The 25261-nt window shown below is 36.6% G+C and overlaps 1 protein-coding gene across 5 annotated transcripts in view; it reads left to right on the forward strand.

Moving 5' to 3' along the window:
- Positions 1-25261, forward strand: part of LOC129771026 (serine/threonine-protein kinase NLK) — a 303571-nt gene that overhangs the window by 86023 nt on the left and 192287 nt on the right. The gene's annotated exons all lie outside the window — the stretch shown is intronic.

Below are 25261 nucleotides of genomic sequence, written 5' to 3' on the forward strand. Positions count from 1 at the left end.
GTACTAAGAAACGACAACTGCCATGGAGCAGTTTTCAAGTCTAATCTAAAAAAAATCAATCCGATCCTGACGTTGTTTTTCGTTTTAAATGCAAATTTGTGGAGTTGCAGAGTAAAATCGAGATTTATGGATTCTACTCATGACAGCATAGTTGTTTTTTTTTTTATTAAATCGTTTATTTTTACAGGCTCAGTTACATAAGTTTAAAGGAGCCAAACTCCTATCTGTATTGTTACAAGTATATATAAACATTTTTCATTAATTCTAGTGTTAATGAATAGAGAACCGATTACTCGCGGTTTGCTCGAGTTTAGAAGGGTGACATTTTTTTCAGGAAAAGGAAGGGATATAAGGATATGTTGACAATGTTCACACTCACATTCGCACTCACATTCATCATACTCAATTCTTAAGCCTATCTTATATCTAATACGTATTTACATTTCACCTTATTCTATTGTTAGTAAGAAGGGATTTGCTTTCTCGCGAAGGAAAAGGAAAAGGAGAATATAAGGATATAAGGACAATCACACACGAAGATCGATAACTTTTAGGAAGACATATATTTGGGACATGTAATCAAGGTCTAACCGAGCCAACACATCTCTCACCGGCACATTGGGCTGTCTTCCTCTGGCCCGAAGAGAGTTTTCTAAATTCGATCTGGCAACAAGATACACCTCGCACGACCAAACAACGTGTTCGATGTCGTGGTAACCTTGGCCACAAGCACAGATATTGCCATCGGCAAGATTAAAACGAAAGAGTAACGCGTCTAACGAACAGTGATTGGACATGAGTCGAGAGAAGGTGCGAATAAAGTCCCGACTCAAGTCCAGACTTTTGAACCATGGTTTGAGGCTAACCTTAGGGATAATCGAGTGAAGCCACCGACCCAATTCATTTTCGTTCCACTTACGTTGCCAGTTAGCGATGGTATTTTTACGGACTAAAGAATAAAATTCATTGAAGGCGATTTGACGCTGATAAATATCGCCTTCAATTGCACCTACCTTTGCCAATGAGTCAGCCCTCTCATTACCCGGAATTGAGCAATGTGAAGGGACCCAGACAAAGGTAATGACATAACAGCGTCTGGTTAAAGCACTCAAAATTTCACGTATTCTCTCAAGGAAGTACGGCGAGTGCTTTTCCGGCCTCACTGAACGGATAGCTTCGACAGAGCTAAGACTATCCGTTACAATGTAATAGTGTTCAACAGGTCGTGAGAACAGCATAGTTGTTGTTGTAAACTAAATACAGTTATACCTCGATATAAGGCAACTTTATTTTTTTTCTCATTACGTTATATCGAAGCAAAAAAACATTTTTTTTATTCATGTAAAACTGTTCATGATTACTCAAAAATGCACAAAAACTAATTTTCTATCACCCAGCGGTGTTTATAAATTTTTCTATGACTATTCAAGATAATTTTCGCAGACAAACATAATCAGTTTTAAGAAGAGGAAAAGGTCTAAAAAAATTGAAGTGAATTTGGTATTAGTGATGAAACGGATAGTAGTTTGGCCGGAAACTGAATAGCTTCAAGGCCTGATAGCCGGATATCCGGCAGTCGGATATTCGGCTTTTTATTTACGAATGCGAAACTGGATTACACTGCATTTGTGCATGAAGCGAATAAAAGATTACATTTTAGAAAAGTAAACACATTTTTACGTAAAAATAATGAATTATGAATAAATTTTCCGTTTCCGTGAATATTCTTCAATAGAGATTCAAGTTTTCTGCAAGAAATCTTCAACAGGATTTTTTTCTTATATGGATTCAATTACTTAGGAGAAGATCAGAATCACTTAATTGCAACCTGTTTAGACCGAGAATCAAGTCAGACTATTTAGGAGTTCTTGAAACGTAAACAGTCTTGCTGGCAATGTTATTGGGGTACATAATCTTGCGACGAATCTTCTGAGAGTAACAGCTCATCGTCGTCTTCATGACCTGTAAATGAAACAAAAGAGACGAAACTGAATCAAACCTTATAAACGAGACTCACGACACACCTTTTATGAATGTTTCAACGAAGTGGCAAATTAAAATAAGAGTCGCGTTTAGGAAAAAAATCCGTTGCTACCGAAATCGACGAAATGTGAATCACGTTTGCGATCGATTCTAAATTTGATAGTCATTAAAATCTAAGCAGTCAATCGAAGGCAAGGATTGCTAGAGTTTATCTTTCAGCACCTTTCAGTTAGGGATTGCATTACCGTGCCAAAATTCCAACAACCGGTTATTCGGTAATGAGATTTTCATTACCAGTAAAACCGGTAAAACAGGTAAATTACCGATAAGAAATACTTTAAAATGAAGTGGAGCCGATCTGGCGTAGTGGTAACATCCATGCCTCTCACGCTAAAGGTCACGAGTTCAATTCTCACTCCCGACATTCTTCCAAAAATGGAAGTAAAAGTGACGAACCAGCCAAATGAGTTGAAAGTCACTATAATACAGATAAAAAAAAAAAAAAAATACTTTAAAATGAAACCATTTTCTTGAAAAAACGGCTTTTATTGATAACGATTAGTTCACAAAAAGTTAGTTAAAATAATACTTAAGGACACAGAGAATGTTAATTTTGTCGTCTTCTAATCTAGATCGGATCTCATTAACAAAGTTTCCAGAAGAGGAAAACGCCTGTTCAAAGTCTAACTGTGTTGGGCATACAGTACGAAGAGCATCGAACACCATTGTCATATATTTGTCTGTGATGGCCTCTGTACGAAAACTCTCGTCCGAGGGTTTTCATCAATCCGTTTATAGACGTCGAGCTTGGGTTGGAATTTGACACCTTTGATTGTTGCAATCGTTGTTCAAGTTTCTCCTTGATGCTCTGCTGTTCTGCAGGTTCTGCATCGTCCAGTGATTTTTTTTCCTGTCGCCCAGCTACTGAATCAATATCATCACCATAAAATTTGATCAAGTCACGCACAATTTTAAATACCTGCTTGACCAATGTAGTCCATGATGTTTGATAGAGGCGCCAAAATAATAATTAATTGTGTCACGATCACGAGCAAAATAGTTATTCATATACGGGAACAAATCTGCATATACGAAACGTCGTTCGGCAATCCTTCCAATCAGGTGCTCAAGCTACTTCGAAATTTCTGATGGTTGCTCCGATAGCTGTTCTAGCATAAATTGCAATCTGACTTCAGCTTCCAATTCCTTTATCCCAGTAGTATTACAGCGAAGATTGTTCTCTGAAATTGGCCCGGTTTACGAAGCAAAGCGTAATCGGTTGTTGTCATCAACTTCCGAAAATTTATCATTTATTCATCATAATGATAACCACTGAGTGATTTTGAGTACTATTCATAAATAAACACAACATCGGGGAGGATACAACACCTGTTCCTACTTATCAGACTCAACAACTCATAAGCTGGGCCAACTTCTTTTACTATCCTTCCGAAGGAAGACGTAACCAGAGATTTTTCGCCTCAGAAAATCTCAACGACGAAAGCTGGGAAGGCCCAGGTCGATCGGATTGTGAGGCTATCACGCTAACCACACAACCAATGGCGCCGTCCGTTATTTATGTTGTGTTAATGAAAAATTGTGGATTTTATCAAATATCCGGTATTCGGCCGGATAGCAAACATTGGCCGGATAGGTCGGATATACGTTTCATCTCTAGTATCAATGTTTATTTTATAGTTTCTATGTTTGACTTACTGACAGAGGAACTTCAATTTCTCCAAACGAAAATTCCTCTGAATTTTGTTCTTAAAACTTGTTCAAAGTTATGCTAAAAGTTCAAAAAATGTCATAATAATTCCAAGTGGAAGACCGCCCAAGAAGGTTGAAGGTATGCGTCATAAGGGAAATTGTCTTGGACTGTAATACAAAACAATCCGTACATCGCTTTTCCACAATCTCCTTTTCATCAAAAAATAAAATTGAGATCCAAAATGAAAACTACCAATGCTACCCCATTTTACGGTTCTTATTTGTTTGAAAACTTACTAGAAACATTTATTCGAAATAATTTATACTCCAAAAACTATTTCTGTATTGTTTATTTTTACATCTTAAAAAGTTACGTTATATCAAGGTTGCCTTATATCGAGATATGACTGTAATAACTCACTTTCTTGGGTTGGAGATTCGTTTTCTCAAAAGCCTACGGCTGGTAGAAGAAAACAGCAACATATCCAATTATACTATTCTTCAAATGTTTGGTATGTTTACAACTTTAGTAAACTTGTTTACATTTTCAAGTGTTTATGTGATAATTGTGGCTACCGTAGTTGACTAATCACCCATTATATGTCGGGGGTGCTCCCGTGGCCGAGTGTTTAGCGTCATAACTAACATGCCGGGTGTTCGGGTTCGATTCCCGTTCTGGTCGGGGGAATTTTTCGTCAAAGAAATTTCCTCCGACTTGCACTGTGATCACGCGTATTCTAGAGCTTGCCACTCAGAATGCATTCAAGGCGTGTTATTTGGCATAGAAATCTCAACTAAGTACTAATAAAAATGACACAAGTAATACTACGTTGAGACGGCGAAGTTCCTCTAGGAACGTTAGTGCCATTGAAGAAGAAGAAGAAGAAGAAGAAGATGTCGGGGGTGCAACCGAGTACTGCTTCTTTTCACCTATTTTGCTATTTTTGAAAGTAAGTAACCTTTGACCCGCTTCACCGATTTTAGAGCTCCTACTTAAACTGATGTTTTTTTTTAGAATGTTCATGCAAATATCTTTAGATTACTGAATAGTAATCGAAATTTGGTAAAGCAATTCAAAAGTTACAAGTTTTGGTATATATCGATAAAATCGGTAATAAATCATGTTATGTGCTAGGCTATTACGACTTGCGTTCGGAAGGTGTGGGAGAGGCTCGAAAATCCGTATTTTTAGCGTTACGTAATATGTGCGCAGTGCCTTTTAGTGTTTTAAGAGAAAAATATTTAATTTTCAATATAAATTTTTGGAGTGTTTTTCTGTAGCGTTATTATATATATCTTTCTGTCAATTGATTGTCCAACCGCGTTTCGGCCAGACAACCAACTCAATAGTTGCGACCGTATAACAAATGCTCTCTGTCGTAATTGATCATATCCAAATGGGAAGTAGGGGGTCTCCGTAGCCACATTGGTTGCGCGTTCGCTTAGTAAGCGATCGATCGTGAGTTCAAAACTCAGGGCCCTCATTGACCATCTTTGTGTTGTTACAGAATAGCTACGTCCACGCAACAATCATCAGCGATGGAGATCGATCCACGGTCGAAATAAGATCGATTCATCCATACAACTGCTCTGCTCTGCCAGACACATCGGGCTACTGTTCTATAAATAACTCAACAATGATCAATCAACTGTCTCCGCTGTCCGGTGGTCCAACTGGATAATGGAATAACAGAAAGAATAACTCTTACGCCTAAATGGCTACTCCGTGAATGTACCATGTGTAATGGTATAGAAGGAATACTGGCGAATGGCAACTGTGTAATGTGCTAATTATAGATATGATAACCATGTGACATGTACACGATTAAAATTCGGCTCTGTTACAGCTAAAATGCTAATGAGCCTTAAATAAATAAATGGAATAAAAAAAAATGGGAAGTGGTATTTTGGGTAGCCAAAAAGCACTGCACTGAACTTGCTTTATGCATATCCCGAGAATGTATTGAACCAAACAACTTTGCACGTTCGTTCAGCACGTTAGCAAAGCATTAACTAGTAATCCACCGCAGCGAATGCAGTGTTCTATGTGCTTTCTGGTTTTATTCCTTTTTTCTTTACTAAAAAAAGCGATTCTATACTAAAATTGTTCCCACTGCTTTGTTAGTTACTCATTTTGGACGGCACAATTTGGGGAGCACAAATAGAACCAATCAAAGCGTGGAATTTTCGTTTAAATAATTATAAATTTTACATTGTGATAAATGTGCGTAGAAATATTTCCAATCGTTGATGCAAATGGTTTTGCGATCTATCAATAAATGGTCCAGTTATAAGCGTTCGAAATATTTCATAATTTATTTACATGTTCTATTTATAGATTTCCATTTTACACTTTTGGAATTTCTGTAAATTGCCCTAGGTTAAAATGTAAATTAGAATACTATTTTTTTGGCAAAGAGTAGCATACGATGAACATTTAATTCGAGTATGATATTACAAAGCGTAGGTTGTTAACAGTAAGAAACCATAAAATTAACCTTATATAAAATCTAAATACAACACAAATTAAAAACTACAGTTTCCGTATGAAGTTTTAGAACAAAAACGTTGTTAAATTCTATTACTTTACTAGCTGACCCAGCGAAATTCGACGCACCCAAATTGGTGTTTCCTTACTAAGCGAACGTTCGTTGGTTCAATCGCCGAACTATTCGTTAAATGTAGGTTCAGGTCAATCACGGAGAGCAACTACGAATTGTACAGTCGACCCAAGCTCAAGCTCAATCGCCGAACTATTCGTTCAATGATCTTTTTATTACCCTTTTTTATTCTATCTGGTTGTTCTGACTCATTAAGCAATTCAGCTGTAACACAGCCGAATTTATTCGTGCATTTTTTTTGACGTAAGACTACGTCTTTCATTTCTATACTGGGGTGCAAGTTCAAAGTTTCGCAAACGAAAGCGTTACGCCGGAGAACGAGATTTTGAGCGTTAATAGCTACAAAACAACTGAACGAAATTGTATGATATACACTTCATTCGAAAGATAAAATGTCTACGCGTTCTGTGCTTGTTACTTTTTGATTCAAAAACTTGTTTCAATAGCCTTAAAATTGCTTTCAAAACAGGCTATTGAAATCACACCAATCGGTATAAAAGCGAGTGTCGCTCGGAAATCCACCCAGTTATCATTGCGCAACGATTGAGGTACCATCGCTGGAATGAATGGATGTTTCCCTAACACAGACTTGAAAACCATGGAGCCAGGGGAAACTGGCATTGCAAAATTGATGCAAGTTGTAGGCACTTTTTACTCGTTTGCGTTTCTGCAAATCGGAATATATCCCTAACACGGATTTCAAAACCATAGAGCGTGTGAAATTGGCATTACAAATGAGATGCAAGCTGCGAGTACTTTTTGTACTCGCTTGCATTCTTGCAAATCGGAATGTGTTTTACCAACACAAATTCCGAAACCAATAAGTTGGGAAAATCGGCATTGCAGATCTTGGCAGTACTTTTATACTCCCATGCATTTTTACACTCCGGAATTCGTTTTGCTTACACGGTCTACAAAAGCGGGTACAACTTCCCCGCATACCGTGTGATGATTAGGCAAAATGTTGATACTTTTTTTTTATCCCTGTTGTTTATTTTAGGCTCATTAGCATTTTAGCTGTAACAGGGCCGAATTTCAATCGTGTACATGTCACGTGTTTATCATATCTATAATTAGCACATTACACAGTTGCCATTTTTCGGCGTTAGAGTATTTCCTTCTATACCATTGCATATGGTACACATTTACACAGTAGCCATTTAGGCGTAAGAGTTTTCTATCTGTTCTTCCATTATCTAGTTAAGACCGGAACAGCGGAGCCAGTTGATTGATCATTGTTGAGTTATTTAAAGAACAGCAACCCGATGTATCTTGCAGAGCAGAGCAGTTGTATGGAAGAATCGATCTTATTTCGACCGTGGATCGATCTCCAGCATTGATGATTGTTGCGTGGACGTATTTGTTCTGTAACAACACAAAGATGGTCAAATGAGGGCCCTGAGTTTTGAACTCACGATCGATCGCTTACTAAACGAACGCGCAACCAATGTGGCTACGGAGACCCCCAAATGTTGATACCTATTTGCTGCGATAACCACTACCATAATACATGAATTGACGCAAACAGGGATTTGTTTGCAATTGAATTCGTAAATTATTTCATTCATTCACTAGTTTAATCTATAATTTAATCAATACATACAAAAGATAGCTCTGCGCAGCAACGATATCGATAGTTTTCCATAGTTTTTATCTTACAATAATTGTGTTGTATATTACACAGTAGCCGTTTAGGTGTAAGAGTATTCCTATTTTATCGGTAAACATGTTGTAGATTACACTATGTCGCCTTTTTTCTGCGTGAGAATATTCTTATTGCTAGAATGTTCACTGTTGGCCGAATGTGAAGTGAGAGGCTGGAATCATCATCACATGATGATTGTTACGTGAACGTAGTAGCTAGAATAGCACACAAAGATGGTCAGTTGAGGGTCCTGAGTTATGAGCCCATGATCGTTCGCTTAGTAGCGGACGTGCAACCAATTAGAGTACCCCTTGCCAATTAACCTTGAGGCGAATGAACTTTATAGTATACAGCCTCTATAATAGAAACAAAAAAAAAATCTCATTTTCCTTCTAAATTTTCCAAAAATTTTCCGATTTCTCTTATCGTAACATTGATCTACGAACACAACATAATAAAGACAGCTCGAAGCTTACGACCCTTTCGAGTTTTGTACTTAGCTACATATTTGACGATTTATTTTTATTTATATATGCAGAACAATCCATTTGATTTATATAAATTGTATATTATTATTAAAATTTTAAACATATTGAGTCGGTTGCCCAAAATGACGTTTTTCATTATCATATTCACATCACATTTGGGACTACACTCAATTGACAGAAAGAGATATAGCCACTCAATTTTTCTGAGCTTCCAGAGATATGTAAGAAGTCGGTTGAAATGAAGTATATAGTGTAGAATACAATAACTGTCTTCAGTTATAAGACTGGCTATTCGAACTTTATTGTTCTGTTCACGCGAAACATTCAAAAAACTAAAATTTCAGTGTTTCATGACTATAGAACTAAATGGAAAAACTCGCTCCTTTACAAAATTAATGTCAATTCATGAATTACAATATGCTTCTAATTCGTAGGTCATCTTCAGTTCTAAATCAGTCCAAATAACCCATTCGGGGCGGTTTCGACTAAGCTGCGCCATGTTGTAGTGTGTATCTCGTTCTACGCAGAGGATACTGCTCGTTTAAGCTCTTCAAATCACTCATACTGCATGTAAGCTGCATCTACTATTCGTACAATCATTCCTCATACGTTCTTGGCAGGGTTTTGATTTGGTAAACAAGCTAACCAGTCCATAATTTGAAGGCCCTATTCATTAAACCGTGCCATAACTTTCACGGTGTTTTTGATGCAAAAATTGAAGTAAATGATTCTGAAGTACTTCGTTACTCTGGAAAAAAATGATTTTCTGGACCATCGGTTCAATTTAAAAAATCATAACATAAAAACGAAAAGAAACACCTCTCTGATTTTTGGTAATGATTTTATTTAAAAAACCTCAGCTTTCAAGAAAAAATATAAAAAATATAGCGCACGTGGTCCCGAGACCATGTAAACTAGAAAAAAAAACAAATATAATCAATAATAATGAAAACAAAATCCAACGTTTTGCAAGTGTAATATTTTTTTCAAATACTAGTTAATTGCCTTTAATTCGATATGCCGATCATTTGAATCAGTCAAAAGCTATGAATTTTTGAAAAAAAAGTCATTTGTAAAATAAGTGGAAAAAGTTGATTTTTCGCCCCTAAAATGGAAATGGGCACCCTAATGGAAAAATAAAAAAACGCGGGTCTAATATTTTGCGATAATTACCGCTTTTCGCGAAAATCTGAGAACCACTATATCGGTTTGGCTGATGTAGAATACTCATATCAGCGAACAAATGTTTATCTTGGCGTGTGTAGATGGAGTGGAAAAATCGAGTTCTTTCTATTTTTTTTAAGGATTTTGTGGACTAACTCAATTTTTGCCAACTAATTCAATAGCATATCGAATAAGCCTTATTCGATTCCTATAACGTTTCCTCTCAATACAGAGATATTACTGTTTAAATGGAAAATTTCCCCTTCGTCTTTGAAAGTAAATTGTTCAATAAATAATAATCGCATAGTAAAACAGAATTAGTTATGTAAGATGGTAAAATTTTGTAGAACAAAGATTTTTTATGAATTTTGAACTTTAGAATTTTTGCGTATTAACAATCAGTTTTGACTACGAATTATAAATTTTGATGTAATTTGAAACAAAAATCCTCAAAGTCAACACCCTTCTTAATGCAGACATTTTCTCGATGTTATGGTTTTTAATATACAAAAGTTCTGAGTTTCAAATGTTCATACGATTTCGTTGCTCTACAAAGTTGGTCAAACATCAATTTACCGTTAAAATTTTTTAAAAGCTTTTTAAATGATTTCTTTTTGTCATGGAAATTTTGAATTGTAAATAACAAAGTGTAATTTAAAACATTTGATAATTCGTGGCCCAGTAAGACATGAAATATATTGTCGGTCCGTTTTGTTATAAAGTTTGGGTTTTTTTTTATATTCCAAATATGACTTAATTCAAGAAGAAATGTCACCTTTCAACATTAGGGTGAAATTGAGGTGACTATTACATGTGGGGTAAAAATGATGATTTTTGAAGATTTTATTCGAATTTTCACCAGGAATTGTTTATATCAATATTGCAACCAAATTAAGAAAGATAGAAGTTGGGTGTCAAAGAACAAATTGTAGAGCGGTTAGAGAGCTTCCATTTAATTGATAGAAACAATCTAGTTTAATATAAATTTTTAGGATAAAATTAATAATAACACATCAAAAAATAATAACTTATAAGTTTTTCATTTTCAAAATGTTATTAAAATCCGCTAAATTTAGTTGTTCCACCACACTATCCTGTACTAAATTTTCTGATATTTCAAATGAAAGCATAGAATCGTCTTCTGTAGCTTACTTTTTAATGTAGATTCAGTTTGAAGCAACAAAGTCTGAAACAAACAAAAGTACTATAACTCTGTCATTGTTGAAGTTCGAACATATGCGTAGAAGGAATTTTTTCATCAAATCAAATTCAAAAAAAATCTCCTCCTGAGAGATTCTGGATAATATTTTTGTTCATGTGAGAAAGGTGTTTTCTGACTTTAAGAGGACGAATAAAAAATCAAATTCCTGTTTTATATTCAAAAAACAAAAAATACATGCAAAAAAAAAACCAATGAAAATTTTTTTTTGACTCAATGATATACAGGAATCGATTATATATAGCGAAAAAAATCGGAAACTGTATTTAATCGAGTTCGCCCTGTATTCGAATTTCAAATCAAATTCAAGTGCCACATTTTTCTGTCATTCATTTGAATTTTAAACTTCGCACTTCCGATTAGCTTCAAATTATGCTCTTTTTTCTGAATATGTACCTGAGAGCTCATTGGCTCAACCTAAGGTCGATAGCAGCGGAAATCAAACTGACCACCAGTATTTACTTACCGCGCGGGAAAAAACATAACCAACTCAAATCCGCGAACGCGATCTCTTCAACGATACGGATCTCCAAAGCACTTTCACGATCGCGATCCGATACGGTTTCACGGTTCCGATAATGAAAACTACCCCCCACAGAGTGGCGAGGGGGCACGAGGGACCTAGAGGGGTGTGAGAGCTAATGTGATCAACATTGCAACCGATAAGGTTCCTCCCCACAACCACCACAGCGCCATCGGTGCTCGTTAGCATACCAAACGCAATTTTCTTCTTCGAAGTCTTACAGCATTCGGGGTGCTTTTGGTTGGGTTTATGTACATTATTTAATTCAGTGCCAACACAGACGTATGGTCGTGCGCCCCATTCACAAAGTTGAGGAAAAAATAGCGACATTGTTGATGGTTTGTTTGGTCACACGTGCACCTGAAATGCACACCCGCCCTTCGACGCGATTAGAATACGACATTAGGTCGAGCATTGGGAGCTCAATTTTCCCTAATAGAGCACATTTTCTTGGATAACAAATACTGTCACACGCGGATGGCGAATGAAATCACCAAGATCTGACGGTTTATACGTTTTGTGTGCATGAAGTTGTAACTGATTCCTGTTGCGTTACGGACCGCAGCGCAACGCATAAGAAAACATACACTTTCGCATTGGGTGGTAACAAAACGCTACGAACAACACAACAAGAGTACACATGCACTCATTGGATTGGATTTTAGAAAACTAGCGCGCGTTTGGGAAAAATAGAGCGATCGCCGGAACAGAGGAAAACTTGTGGCATCCATTGGGAGGGCATATAATATCAACCAACGGTTGAGTGGGAACAAAACAGTGGAACAAATGACCATCCATTTGAAATTAGAACAGCTCTTCGACTGGGAGTTTTACTCCACCAGAGAAGTTGAGTTACACAAGTGCCTCCTCTAGTTCTCAAGTAGATTCCAACGTTATTAATGTCAAGTAGGCAATTGAATCTCGTTGGCCCCTGGAAGCAACGATCCGCATGTGGAGAAAATAAAAGTATTCAATGGTATTGACCGCAAGTCGACGGACACGTGTCCACATGTAAGTTTCTCTCGGGTTTTGCTAATGTGCGTACACGATCACAAAAATTCTGAAATTCCCTCAACTGGAACACGTGCTCGCGTGGATCCACATACGATGTCGACACAGACAGACACAGGCAGGCAGAGCAACATGCTGCACATATGTATGTATGCACCATGCTGCCTGCATGCATGTTTTCGCTTCGTTTACGATTGCATCAATTCAGCACACAAACTTTGGCTAATTTATTTCGCTCTCGTTTAACGCATGCCGTGCACAGATGTGTGGAGTTTTCCTTTTTTTTTAGGAAAAGTATGTTTGTTGTTATTGCTTCCATCAACTGTATGAATGGGAAACATAGAGGGCAACATAGGCGATAAGGGTGGTGTGTACGACTTGTTAATGGTATGATAAATTTGCGCTGATTTTCTTTCTCTTTCGCTTGTTTTTCCTTCGCGGCTAGTGAACAATGAAAATCGAAAATAACAGATGTCGATGCACCGTAAATTGTTTGATCATAAGTAAATGAACGGTGGAGCGCACGCGGTAAGGCAAGGCTACGGAAACGGCACCGATTGACAACTTTCCATAACGATTTCTACCGCTGAAACTATTGATTATTTCCATGATGAGCGCGCAATGTTTACGTTGAGCTGCGTTGCCTCTGATTGTTTCTGCCAAATAAACTTGTAAGCGAATATGTTTTACATGATTCTATTGTTCATATCTCTGGTGTGACAGAGTTGTGTTTCCATGAAGAGCTTAGGTAACCTTCAATCGGCCACATGACACAGTAAATAAATAAGTAAACCACCAAATAACTATAACCAAAAATACAAAAAAAAATCCTATAAATATCAACTACGATGGTCGTTCAAAAAATGAGTTTCAGTGCCTCAGAAATCGCGGAAAAATAAAGTTAGGACAAAAAACAAAGTTATTTTAAAGTATATCTACCTTTTATTTTCTATTTTTCTACATAATCGCCGTAACGTTCGAGGAATTTTTCATAGCGTGGTACGAGTTTTTCTATTCCGAGCGCGAAGTTTTTTTTTTTATTAATCCGATTATTTTTACAGGCTCAGTTACATAAGTTTAATGGAGCCAAACTCTTAACTATATTTCAACTAGCATATATCAACATGTTGTTTCCTTAATTCTATGGTTAATGAAATAGGAAACCGATTACTCGCGGTCGACTCGAGTTTAGAAGGGTGACACATTTTCATTAGGAAAAGGATGGGATGTAAGGAGATGTGTGTTTACACTCGCACTCACATTCACATTCACATTCACATTCTCGTTCACACTGACACTTCACACTCAATTCTTAAAACTCTCCTTACATTTAATATGTGTTTACAATTTAACTTATTCTAATGTTAGTAGGAAGGGAACCGATAGCTCGCGAAGGACGAAAAGGAGGGGAAAAGGATGTATGAACAATCACACTCGAAGATCGATAGCTTTAAGGAAAACATATATTTGGGACATGTAATCAAGGTCTAACCGAGCCAACACTAGAGATGGGCAAAACGGTTCATTTCAGTGAGCGGCTCAGAGCCGTGCGCTCAATGAAAAGAGCCGGCTCATTTGACGGCTCTTTTCAAGAACTGGTTTATTCGGATATGTAAATAATGGAAGACGTAAAAAATAAGGTTTAAAACAATAGTAAAATATATTACTAATATATAGTAAAAATATTACTTTACTGAAGGTTTTCTCTGATATATTGCCATCACAATAAGCTTCTTTATTTTTTTAAATTTATAAATATTATCTATTCAATGTTATCTAATGAAAGTCTACTACATCTTTCACTGCAAACTTATCCTGCTTTCGGAAAAACTCGCTCACATAGTACTGAAGTCGCCGAAACATTTTTAAAATGTTTCGAATGGAATGTTTTCATGATTAACTGTGAGATGCATGAAAAAAGTAATTGACCATTTTGGAGTTGGATTTATCATAAATAACTGTGCTCTACTAGCCAAGCCCTTCCATCTGATACTCATATTGATGGGGTTTCAACAAAATATGTAGTCTGTCATTTTATGACGGCCGCCATCTTGGATTTCCATTTTATATAAATAACTGTGTCCTTCTAGTCAAATCCTTTCATTAGATACCCATATTGATGGGGGTTTTGGAAGAAATACATATTTCCCCATTTTGGGGTGGAGGCCATTTTAGATTTGCATTTTTCATAAATAGCTATGTTCTACTAGTCAATCCCTTTCATTTGATACCCATATTGATGGTGTTTTGACGAAATTTGTTGCTTGCCATTTTGTAACAGCCGTCATCTTGGATTTCCATTTTAAAAAAATAACTATGTTCTACTAGTCAAGCCCTTTCATTAGATACCCATATTTTAGGGGTTTCGAGAAAATATGTAATCCGCCAAAATTTACAAACATACAAACAGCTAAATAAAACCGTTTAAAAAGCAGCATGGGAAACATATATTTCTTCCGCACCGCCACAGGCCACGGTTCGTCAGAACGAACATACGATCCACGGTTCTTTACCAATAAGCCGGCTCTTGAAAGAAACACGGTTCTTTTATGAACCGTGGTTCAAAAAAGAGCCACGGCTCATAATAGAACCGTGGTTCATTTAAGAGCGATTCATTTGAGAGCCTCGGCTCATTTTTAAAGAACCGTGGATCGTACGCTCTTTCTGACGAACCGGCTCGAATGAGCGGCTCGTGAGCGCTCGCCCATCTCTAGCCAACACATCTCTCACCGGCACATTGGACTGCTTTCCTCCAGCCCGAAGGGAGTTTTCTAAATTCGATCTGGCGACAAGATACAACTCGCACGACCAAACAACGTGTTCGATGTCGTGGTAACCATGGCCACAACCGCAGAGATTGCTGTCGGCAAGATTAAAACGAAAAAGCAGCGCGTCTAACGAACAGTGATTGGACATGAGTCGGGAGAAGGTGCGAATAAAGTCCCGACTCAAGTCCAGACTTTTGAACCACGGATTGAGGCTAACCTTAGGGATAATTGAGTGGAGCCACCGGCCCAATTCATCTTCGTTCCATTTGCGTTGCCAGTTAACGATGGTATTTTACGAACTAAAGAATAAAATTCATTGAAGGCGATTTGACGCTGATAAATTTCGCCTTCAATTGCACCTACCTTTGCTAATGAGTCAGCCCTCTCATTACCCGGAATTGAGCAATGTAAGGGACCCAGACAAAGGTAATGACATAACAGCGTCTGGATAAAGCACTCAAAATTTCTCGTATTCTCTCAAGGAAGTACGGCGAGTGCTTTTCCGGCCTCACTAAACGGATAGCTTCGACAGAGCTCAGACTATCCGTTACAATGTAATAGTGTTCAACTAGTCGTGAGGCGACGCTGTCCAGCGCCCAGTGTATTGCTGCCAATTCAGCAATATACACTGAGCAAGGATACTGAAGACTGTGTGAGGTGCTAAAAAATTTGTTGAACACTCCAAATCCTGTGGACTCATTCATAGAGGACCATCAGTAAAGTACATATTATCACAATTGACACGCCCATACTTTGCTTCGAAAATCGTAGGAACGATCCCCGATCGATGATAATCTGGAATTCCATGGATATCCTGCTTCATGGACAGATCAAAATGCACAGAGGAATTGATGTAGTAAGGAAAACAAACACGGTTGGGAATATACGAAGAAGGATCAACCTGCATGGAGACGAATTCATGATATGAACTCATGAATCCAGAATGAAAATTTAGCTCGATCAGCTGCTCAAAATTTCCGATCACCAATGGGTTCATAACCTTACACCGGATGAGGAACCGAAGAGATAATAAATTGAAGCGATCTTTTAGTGGGAGTACGCCTGCCAAAACCTCGAGGCTCATGGTATGCGTTGAGGGCATACATCCCAACGCAATACGGAGACAAAGATACTGAATTCGCTCGAGTTTAATGAGGTGTGTTTTGGCAGCTGATTGAAAACAGAAACTGCCATACTCCATCACTGAGAGAATAGTTGTTCGATACAACATTATAAGATCTTCGGGATGGGCTCCCCACCAGGTGCCGGTAATTGTACGGAGAAAGTTTATTCTTTGTTGACATTTTTTACTCAGATACCTAATATGGGCCCCCCAAGTACATTTGGAGTCGAACCAGACCCCAAGATACTTGAATGACATAGCATGAGTGATCGGTTTACCCAAAAGTTGAAGCTTTGGTTTTGCTGGTCTATGCTTCCTAGAAAAAACCACCATCTCTGTTTTCTCCGTGGAGAATTCGATCCCTAGCCCAATGGCCCAGGTTGAAAAATTGTTCAAAGTATGTTCAAAGTTCAAAGTTCAAAGTAAGGGTCCTTGCAGGTCGGATTCGTTTGATCCTATGACAGACACCACTCCATCATCTGCAAGTTGTCTTAGGCTGCAATTTTGTGTAAGGCAATTGTCGATGTCGCTTACATAGAAGTTGTACAAAAGGGGGCTTAAACATGAGCCCTGGGGGAGTCCCATGTAGGAGACCCGACTTACTGTCGAATCCCCGTGAGAAAAATTCAATTGTTTCTCACAAAGCAAGTTATATAACATATTATTCAATAGAGGCGGCAGACCCCGAGTATGTAATTTGTCTGACAGGACCTCTATTGAAACTGAATCAAAGGCCCCCTTTATGTCCAAGAATACTGAAGCCATTTGTTTTTTTTCGGCGTAAGCCATTTGAATTTCTGAAGAAAGCAACGCAAGACAATCATTCGTCCCCTTGCCCCTGCAGAACCCATATTGTGTATCTGAGAGTAGGCCATTCGTTTCAACCCATCGATCAAGGCGAAACAAGATCATTTTCTCCAACAATTTCCGTATACAAGACAGCATTGCTATTGGGCGGTATGAATTGAAGTCGGACGCGGGTTTTCCGGGTTTTTGAATAGCTATAACTCGTACTTGTCTCCAATCATCTGGAACAATATTATGTTCCAGAAACCGATTGAATAAATTCAACAAGCGATGTTTCGCCACATCAGGGAGGTTTTTCAACAAGTTGAACTTAATTCGATCCGATCCCGGAGCAGAATTGTTACATGAAAGGAGAGCAAGAGAGAATTCTACCATCGAAAACTCAGAATCAAGATCGCACCTATCTTGTGGTATATTTCGAACAATTTTTTGCACGGGAGCGGAATCGGGACAAACCTTTTGTGCAAAATTAAAAATCCATCGATGTGAATATTCTTCGCTTTCATTCGTTGAAGAGCGATTTCTCATGTTTCGAGCCACTTTCCATAATTTTTTCATTGACGTTTCTCGTGACAAACCTCCCACGAAATTTCGCCAATAAGCACGTTTTTTCCCTTTGATCAAATTTTTGAACTGATTCTCAAGGGCTAAATACGTTTGAAAATTTTCAGGAGTTCCACGTTTCCGAAAAGCTTTAAATGCATTCGATTTTTCTATATAAAGCTTGGAACATTGGCTATCCCACCATAGATTGGGAGAGCGCGAAGTTTGTAGCGTCCAACTTTTTGAAGTACGATGTAACTGCGTCACGAATTCTTTCAGTGTTATCGAATCGTTGGCCGCCGAGTCTGGGCCTAGGGGCACAGACGGGAGCTTGGCGTAAGACTGTGATCGTTTGTAGTCATTGCATTCGAATTGAGATGCACAATGCTACAGTGCGTGCGGCAACCCTCGGTTGAGACAACGATACCTCATATCCATATCCCCAACCTGACCCGTCCCACAAAAATGTTGCCCTTTTAACCTCGAGTAAACCGCGAGTATTCGGTCGAATCCTACTAAACATAGAAATTAGTTGAAACTTTGTATAAACAAACCTTGAATTAGCGGCTCCGCAAAGCTTATGCGATTGAGCCTTACAAATAAATGAACTGGATAAAAAAAAAAAAAAAAAGGATTATTTTCATCCAATATGATCGTCTATCAACTCCTCAGAGATTATGGTCAAATTATTTTTTTCACGTGGAAAAGGTATTTTCTGGTTTTTAGGGGATGGACCAAAAGTTAAATTCTTGTTTGTATTCAAAACACGAAAAATATATGTATAAAAACAAATAAAAAGAAAATCGATTATATACAGTGAAAAGAAATCGGAGACTGTATATAATCGAGTCCACCCTGTACCTGAAATTTAAAAAAACGAAATTATAAGTCGAATATCGTAAACCGTAAATGTAAATAAAAATGTGCTACCGGACTGGCAAAATCAAAAATTGTAGAGCAAATATTGAATCGGATTCTGACAAGCTGATATCTGGAATCGCAAATCAGTAAGCGGAAATTTTGTTCATGCATTAAATTTTGGATGTTCGGATGTTAAATATCTGGAATAGAAAATTAAAAATCGAGAAGGGAAAAACTTATATCAGAATTCAAAAAGCGAAAATAAAAATGATACATGAAAATCTGAAAACGGAGATCTTCTATCCGAAATAAAATAAAATATCTGAAGCCAGCATTTTTTCTTAAATCGGAAAAAGAAAAACGAAAATCAAAATTCGAAATTCGCAATCGAAAATCGGCAATCAGTAATCTGCTATTGGGAATCACAAATGAAAAAAAAACTAAAACTTCATATCCGAAATCAAGAATTAGAAAACGGAATATTTGATATCTGGAATAAAAAGGAATGAATAGAAAATTTGAAATTCTAAGTCTGATATTTATAATAGAAAATAACAAATAAAATCACTCATATTTTTTTCGGTTTGTTAACCTGAAGTCTGGGAGCCGAAAATTAAATATCAGAAATGAAGATTAGAAAACCTGAAATGAAATGAACCTCAATGAATCGAAAACGCAAAAGGTCAGTAAGCAGAAAATCTAAAATCTTATTTCCTCCCATATTAGATTTTTGAAATCGAAAATCGAAAGATGAAAATCAAAAATATACAATCTATACATTATCGAGCCATATACAAAATCGAGAATCAGAAACCGGAAACCTGATATCTGGATTCGCGAATGTATTTCCTGTATTTCAAAATTGTGAAGTCTAATTCTAATCACGATTCTAAAAACCGAAAACAGAAATCGATGGTCGGGAGTTGAATTTCGGAAATTGCACCTGAATTTTAGATTGGAAATCTTAAATCCAAAAAATCTATGAATTAAATAAGCTAAAAAATTTTTTTTAAATTTATTTTTTTTTTTTTAAATTAAACGGCTAGTGAACCTGTTTACGAATAAATACGGTGCTCCTATGAACAATAGATAACAGTACAGCAGAATTTAGCCATTTGTAACACTTTGGTGTGATGGAAAGATTGTTCATAAGTTTCAGAACAACTGTTTGCATAAATGTTATTTAAATAATCGCATAAGTGTTGTTCGTCTGAAGTGAAAAGTTCTGATCATTTCGAATACACAGGAATCATTATTTGAGTAACTACTGAAGAAATTGTTTTGAAAGAGCAGAATAATTGCTTGCATAAGTGTCTCATATTCAAGGGATAATGAAAGTAAAATTATGCATTGATTATGCATCATGATTTCACACGAAGACGAATTATAAAATATAATTTCCAACAAAAACATCACGTTAAAATGACATCACATTTCGACCGGCTTGATTCAAGAGAAAATAATTCCGACCAGTACAGCACCCATGCCCAAATTTAATACGACCGCAAAGGGTTGAAGATAGGAAATCATAAATGAAAAAAAAAATTACAAGTAAAAAAAAAGACTCAAACATTTTTTTCGGTTTCAATACCTGATCATAACTGTAAAATTGGGTTCTAATGTTTGTATTCTAATAATCAATGGTTGGAAATCCGGAATTTATTTTCTGAAATCTGGAATTGAAAGCCGTAAATGTAAATAAAAATTCGAAAAGCCGAAATTAAAAATCAATAAACAATAAAGTCAATAAATATCTCCGTAGCCACATTGGTTGCGCGTTCGCTTAGTAAGCGATCGATCGTGAGTTCAAAACTCAGGGCCCTCATTGACCATCTTTGTGTTGTTACAGAATAACTACGTCCACGCAACAATCATCAGCGATGGAGATCGATCCACGGTCGAAATAAGATCGATTCATCCATACATCTGCTCTGCTCTGCAAGAAACATCGGGCTGCTATACTATTAATAACTCAACAATGATCATATCAACTGTCTCCGCTGTCCGGTCTAACTGGACAATGGAAGAACAGAACGAATACTCTTACGCCTAAATGGCTACTGTGAAATGTAATGTACCATATGCAATGGTATAGAAGGAATACTATAACGCCAAAAAAATGGCAACTGTGTAATGTGCTATTTATAAATATGATAAACATGTGACATGTGCACTATTAAAATTCGGCTCTGTTACAGCTGAAATGCTAATGAGCCTGAAATAAACGAATGGGATAAAAAAAAAGTCAATAAATCAATAAAAAAATAAATGAATAAAGTCGATAAATCAATGAAATCAATAAGGAATAAAAATGAATGGAGAGTTAAAAAAATAAAATCTAACAAAAACTGTAAATAAGAATCTTATCTCGCTCGTTAACCCGCTGGATTAAAATAACGAATTCAGATTCTAATGTCTGGAATTTAGAATTCGGAAGTCGAAAATCGATAGCATACATACTAATGTGGAATCGGAAGTCATGAATGTAAACCAAATATCGTAAAACCGGAATAAAACAATAATTTAAATCGCAACTCGGGTGAAAGATGCGGTGACAATACGAAACCTAAGTTTAACCTAGAACCTAGTATAACAAAAATCCGAAAGCTGATATTTGTAATCGGAAATAAAAAATGATCGAAATTCGAAATCTGATTTTCATGTCTAAAATTGAAAATTTGATATTTGACTTCGAAAACGAAAACTAGAAGTTAAATCCACTAAGGTTCATGTCGGAAATTTAAAGATATAAATTTAAAGTAAGCAGTGTAAAAATGTAAAAGATCTTGGATTCTATATCTGAAGCCTGGAATCGCGATCTTCCTTTGGAACTTGACTCCTCGACATGGTTACTAGATTCTAAATTATTGAGTCTATAATTTGTTCTATGAAGTTTGTGTGATCATTGTTTTCATATTTCAGGTAGCATATTTTTAAACTTGAGATTTTTGTTTCTATAGTGTTTAATTTTTTTAATTTGCGCATTTTTATTTTTTTTCTTAGTTATTTGTAATGTTAAGTTTTTAATTGAACATAAAAAATCGAAAGTCTAGGAATGAAAATCAAAAATTTCGATACTCAATATTGAGAATCTGATAACCGTAAAAGAAAATTAGTAATTTGATATTTAAAATTGAGAACCTAAAATTCTGAATCTAATATCAGAGATATGGCACTGGAATTAAATTGAACATTGATAGCCACAGAAAAATACGGATTAAAGTTATGAAAAAAAATATTCTAATAGCTCGAATCTCGAATCTTAGAATCAGAGGCCATCAATGTATGACGAAAAACTAAAATAAGAAAAAATCTGTTGATAAATAAATATATCTGGAATTTTGCATTGTAATTTTAAATCAAAATAAGAATCCTAGAATGTGTGACAATCATCGTTGTTTTTTTTATTATACTTCCACAACACGATCAAAACAATTAGAACGAAATAAAATTTTTGTTGATTAATTTTTTTTTCTGACCAAGCGAAGATACGAAGATTACGAAGATATGACCTCAGAACACAAACAAAAAACTGCGTCTTTCCAACTTTGACGGCAAAAGAGCAGTAAAAGGGATAGGTTGAATAACTTGCAATTAACTGATAATCCACACCTGAAACGCCAGAAGCTCAGTACCCACCTGTTTTCAAACATATCATGATGATTTTCCGTGATAACATTTTGTTTTCCAGAAATTTATGGCAATAGATTTTTCAAATATATGTAACTGTCTTTATAAATATCAAGTTCAAATAATGGCCACAATTAATAATTTGCATTTTCTGGTGCCAAACAAGTTAATTTTTCTTCTCCTTTGTCTTATTCCCTCTTACTTTTCGTGTATACAATAGTTTCCGTGTGCCATCCGAAAGCATAGAATTGCTGAGAGAGGGTTCGAATTTACGCCACACGACGCAGTTCTTCACATATAAAAAGCCGTACTACATACGAAGGGTTCACAAGATCCATCCCAGCGCGTTCTTCCCAACACGTGAAAAAAGTTCCTTTTGTAATGCACAGACCCCAACCTTAGGTATAATCGTTCTTGCTATGCTTCGCCATGCACCTCTCGGAACGTTTGTGGAGGACGAGCAGGGATGAGACGAGTTTATACGGTGCATATTTATCCCGACAAATAACCCGGGGCTTCTCTTGATTGTGTTGTGTTACCTTTTCCATACGCACTCTCTCTATACCTTCTAAAATAAACCCGTGGTACCTGTTCTTTCCTAGAAGTTTACCTACTGGGCTGCTCTCGGCTTCGCTTCATCACCGTAGTGGCTGAAGGTAAAACGGGGCGGATATGTTGTGCTGCTCCCACTCTCCCGGGAACAAAGAAAGGAACTTGTTTTGCTGTTAAATGAAATGGGAAAATATAATGTAAAAAAGAAAAGCGAATAAAAAGAGCATCTCTGCTGCTGCTGGTGCCCTCGATGAGCTTACTTGTTATAGTGTCGAGGAGTGAGAGGAGGAGGATGTAGTTGACTGAGTTGTGTTATGTAAAATCAAGAGAAATGATGATACACACGATACACCGCCGCATACCCCATGGTCTATTCTCGCCTTCCCGGTCGCGTGTGTGTGATATGTTGATTTTGTATTCAACGCGCGCGGATGATGGATATGTTCTCTCCATTACTAGGTAATCCTTCACGTAATGAACGGCACGTTTCGAGACATTTAGGGTGGTGGTTGGGCTGAGGCCTCTCAGCGCTATCAACAATAGATTAGTTATCGTTCGTAAACCCATGTTTGGGCGCGTGAATACTATAACAAATTTGAATTTTTGATAGTGGTCCATCTTCTAAAGTTGTCGATTCAACGTACACATTGTACACCGTGTTTCTCCTGATTATTTTCATTATCGATAACTGACAATTCCATATTTCCATTATGGAACACTAATGGAAATAAAAAAACAGCACATTCTTCAGAATATAACATATTGTAAATATCTGTCATGTCGGTGAAGATACCAATAACTTCTTATTACAACCGACACCTTCTCCCGAGAATATTCCTTCTGAGGCCATCCTAAATGGTTCCTATCTAGTCTAGTTCCATCTAGTCACCTTAATGACCGAGAATCGCCTTTATCTTCACTGACATGGTAAGAACCTTTCAACAAGTCAAGAAGTTTACGAATATGGTCAAATTCTATGGCAACTATTTTTTGTAACCGTTGGAATGGCATTTTTTTCATTTGAACTAGACGCACGCCATCCTACGAGATTATTCTGAGGTGGTGGAGTCTTAGAACTGATCTCGGGAGAAGGTGTCAGTTGCAATTTAATTAGAAGTTATTGGTATCTTGGTATTGGTATTTTCACCGCCATATATCTGTCAAAATTCAATTTATATTCATTCGATAATTACTATTTTATCATGACTTCATGAAATTCTTTTAAGCATGTATGATCTGCTTCATCTACTCAAACAGCTCAAAAAATACAATGGATCTATGCAAGAGACATCAAGTCAAATTTGAGTCTTATCTAAATCAGTGTCGAGAGCCTCCGTTCTGGTGCCGTCATTGCAAATTTCGTAATAGTTCATTCATTGAAATGAAAGGCGTATGGGTAAGACTTTTTGTCGTTTTTATAATCAAGATAAAAATTTAAGTCTAATTACATTTTGTTGCAGTTCAATACACACATACCTCGCTTTACGGCCTAGATCCGTTCCACGAAACTTGGCCGCAAAGCGAAAAGCCGTATAAAGAATCAATTATTATAATGCAAATTCATACAATTGCAATCGGATCGGTGCCATATTTAGAAAATATGTAACATGGTTTATTATTCAATATGCATTTTATCTTTTCATTTCATTTAAAATCGAAATCACATACGTTTAGAAGTACATATATTTGTATATTATATAATAAACCGAAACCAACAATAATCCATGAACAAAAATGAAACAACTTCATGTTACATAAAATATGTGTATGTACACTGCAATTCCATACCAAAACACTTCTGTATCAATACTTCGATCATCTGAATTGGTTCAGTAGTCCCAAAGATATGAATTTTTTAAAAAAAGTCATTTTTGGAAAAACGGGTAAAAGTTGATTTTCCGGAACACCTTAAAATGTAAATAAGCACCTCTATGAAAAAATAAGAAATACGGGTCCACTATTTTCTGACAAGGATCAAAGCTACCAGTTTTTACGAAAATCTGAGAACCACTATAGCGGTTTGACATGGAATGGTTGTATATCGACATCGAAAAAATGTTTTTTTTTTTGCCGTTATAACGAATCATGAAGTCGTAAATCGAAAATGTTCCTTAATTGAAGAGGGCCGTTATAGCGAAATGCCGTATAAAGAGCGGTCGTATAGCGAGGTATGGGTGTATACAGGTTTTACATTGATTGATCAATGATTCCACAAAAAAACGTTGATGAATGTTTCTTACAGCATTAGAAAACTATCTAAAAGTTTAAAAATGTTTGTAGTACTGGAGACGTATACGAATATTTCATAGTTTTTCACTCACAAACGAATGATTTTTACACTACCAGTCTGTTTTTCTACTGATTCCAAAATAACATCAATCAAAAATTCTTATTTTCGATAACGCAAAAATTGGTCATCCACACGCATAATCGCGTATGATTTCTGATACTTTTCCGACTAAAGGGTGTGTCACATCAAATTGCATCACGGAAAAAACGCTGTAGAAATTTAATTTTTAGGAATTATATCTTCAGCTTTCGCTTATAATCAGATAAGAGTGTATTGATCACGTTGACCATGCTTCACTGTCAATTTTTCGTAAATTTGGAAAA

Source organism: Toxorhynchites rutilus, chromosome 2 (assembly GCF_029784135.1).
Source record: "Toxorhynchites rutilus septentrionalis strain SRP chromosome 2, ASM2978413v1, whole genome shotgun sequence".
Classification (NCBI taxonomy): domain Eukaryota; kingdom Metazoa; phylum Arthropoda; class Insecta; order Diptera; family Culicidae; genus Toxorhynchites; species Toxorhynchites rutilus.